The sequence below is a fragment of the Sapajus apella genome, unplaced genomic scaffold, assembly GCF_009761245.1.
Source record: "Sapajus apella isolate SASKATOON/1434 unplaced genomic scaffold, GSC_monkey_1.0 scaffold24, whole genome shotgun sequence".
Taxonomy (NCBI): Eukaryota; Metazoa; Chordata; class Mammalia; order Primates; family Cebidae; genus Sapajus; species Sapajus apella.
In genome coordinates, this window is record NW_022436964.1 from 11,611,099 (window position 1) to 11,614,046 (window position 2,948).

At 40.7% G+C, this 2,948-nt stretch overlaps 1 pseudogene; it reads left to right on the top strand.

The window, feature by feature from the left end:
- Nucleotides 1-1,134: 1,134 nt before the first annotated feature.
- Nucleotides 1,135-2,378, top strand: LOC116559728 (annotated as a pseudogene).
- The last annotated feature ends 570 nt before the right edge of the window (nt 2,379-2,948 follow it).

Below are 2,948 nucleotides of genomic sequence, written 5' to 3' on the forward strand. Positions count from 1 at the left end.
TAAGACCTTTACTGCAGTGCTTCAACAGACCATAGTTTTGTTTGTTTGTTTTTTAATGGATGAGTTATAGACTCTTGGAAATGAAATTTATAGTGGAAATGCTGACACAACTTGAATTCCTGTATGGTGGTGTGAACTCACAGCTATAATAATTAAGCAATTAGGCATGACAGAAAGTGTGAGTTGCCTGAGATAATCATACCCCTGGGGCACTGCAAGTCATGATCCAAAGATAAGTGTTTTTAACCTCCCAAGGGTGTGATTACCAGATGATAACCCTGGAGAAGACTTATGACTCATAAAAAGTCTTTACTATAAGGAAAAAAATGATTATGCTGCTATATGCAAATGAAGCTGGTTGTGGAGACTGGTATGTGTATGCCACAAATTAAGAATTTTAAGATGTATACCACCCGAATGGTATTGGGCACTGATCCCAGAGATTAGCTTGTTTTCTTATCATTGTTGAAATATAAAGATGAGAAAAGGAATCTCCACTTCTCAACTTCAGAAAGACATGAATGATAAAAGAAATCATGGCCGGGCGCAGTGGCTCACGCCTGTAATCCCAGCACTTTGGGAGGCCGAGGCGGGTGGATCACGAGGTCAAGAGATCGAGACCATCCTGGTCAACATGGTGAAACCCCGTCTCTACTAAAACTACAAAAAATCAGCTGGGCATGGTGGCGCGTGCCTGTAATCCCAGCGACTCAGGAGGCTGAGGCAGGAGAACTGCCTGAACCCAGGAGGCGGAGGTTGTGGTGAGCCGAGATCGTGCCATTGCACTCCAGCCTGGGTAACAAGAGTGAAACTCTGTCTCAAAAAAAAGAAATCATAAAGATTATGTTGTCAAGCCATTCTATTGACTAGATTTTATCAAGTAATTCTATGACAGTCTCTCATTATCTGGACTACTCTTGTTGGGACAATTTGATCACTTTAGAATAATTACATCTTTATCTAAGAGGATTTTGTAGTATAGTCCCATTCATTCATTCATTCATCCGTTTTATCCCAGTACCTAATGAGCACACATGAAACAATTATGCTGGAGGTGTATAGAAGCTTAAGTTCCATGTTTTGGTTATGGAAGGCAGGCACATAAATAATTATAATACAGTGAGACAAGTGGCAGCATGGTGGTGACTAAAATGTGGTAAAGAAAGCAAGGAAGAAAGTAAGTAATTTCAGCTGGGAGAGAGTAAGAAAGCTTCATACAGGAGATAATATTTGATCTGGATAATAATTATAGTAGGTCCTACTTGCTGAGAATTTATTTTAGGTTAGACATTGTGTTGAGCATTTTACTTTCATAATCTTATTTTAATCTTCATAAGATCTGTGTTGAGGTGGGTGGTATTTTTCTTGTGTCACGGATGAAAAAGTAAGATGGAGTGATTATGTGCCAAGCTCAAGGTGAGATAAATAGTTGGAGACATGTTAGAACTACAAAAATGGAGCTGCTTTCAGAACAAGTACTCTTAACCACTAGGTTCTATTTCGAAATGTGAGTTGCGTCCTTGTTTATTTTAGTGTCCTGCGTGAGGTGAAGTATTAAAGGAAGATGAATTTGGCAATATAAAATGGAGAGATTTGGGCAGCAATGGCGATTTTTAGTGTGTATGTGATGAACAAACCCGGCGGCCTGATTTACCAGTTGGACAGTTACGCGCCACAGGCTCAAGCTGAGAAAACTTTGAGTTACCCGCTGGATCTGCTGCTCAAGCTGCACGATGAGCGTGTGCGGGTTGCTTTCGGCCAGTGGGACAGCATCTGAGTGGGCCATGCAGTGCTGGCCATCGGTGGCATGGACGTGAACAGCAAGTACACGTCCGACAGGAAAGAGGTTCTGGATTATCTGGGTACACCTGCTAATTACCCGGTGTCCTTTCGATTCTATCCCGCCTCACTTCTAAAGAGAAGCTCATGCTGGCTTCCACTCGCTCTTTGCCATTGGCTCCCAGCTGTCTCCTGAATAGGGAAGCTCAGGCATTAAGACGCTGGAGACAGACACATTCAAAATGCACTGCCAGCAGACACTGATAGGGATCAAGTTGTGATTCTAGCAGACAGTAGGCAAGCTGGAAGAGATTCTCTTCTCCGAAAGATTTATGCGATTTACTCAGGCCCTGCCTTCAAGAATCCATTCTACTCCTTAGAAATGCCCATCAGGTGTGAGCTATTTGACCAGAATCTGAAGCTAGGCCTGGAAGTGGCAGAGAAGGCTGGAACTTTTGGACTTAGGTCAAAGCTGAACCTGCGATGGACCTCCAAATTCTGAGAGTTCCTGCAACAGAAATACTGCTGTTTTCACTCCAGTGGAGATCCCATCACCCTTGTTAGTGCACTTGAAAATGGGAGAATGCTGACACTGATGATATGTACTGATTCCTGAGCCTTAACACTATGCTTTCCAACTCTGTACAGATTTATTTATGGAGGAGATAGGTCCATAAATGTTGTAATAAATACTCCTTTGATCTTGGAAAAAATAAAATAAAATAAAATGGAGAGACTCAAAAGGCACAGCATATTCCTTGACCATTCTTTGCAACTAGAGTCTATGATGTATGGGTAGATACAATGATAGAGTGAGTCTGGAATAGCCAAGTTTGCATTGCATTTGGTCAAGTCACAGAGATTCAGTGCTTTGCTAAAGTTTGCAAGTTTGTTTTAAATGAATCCACCTCTCTGATTTCAAGGTTAGTCACATGGGTCAGCAAGTAGTAAAGATTTTTCTTTCATTTTTATTCACAAGGATCAGAAACACTTCCTAAGAATCTATATGATTATGGCAGCCATTGTAAAAGTTAGGTCTATAAAAGATATGTAAAAATAATTTCTAATTATAGTTTTGAAAATCCCAAGTTCAATATCGTCAAAGATAAAGACAGTAGAAACACAAAATTAATTTTTATTTGAAAACTAAACGTAGGTTGCATCACACA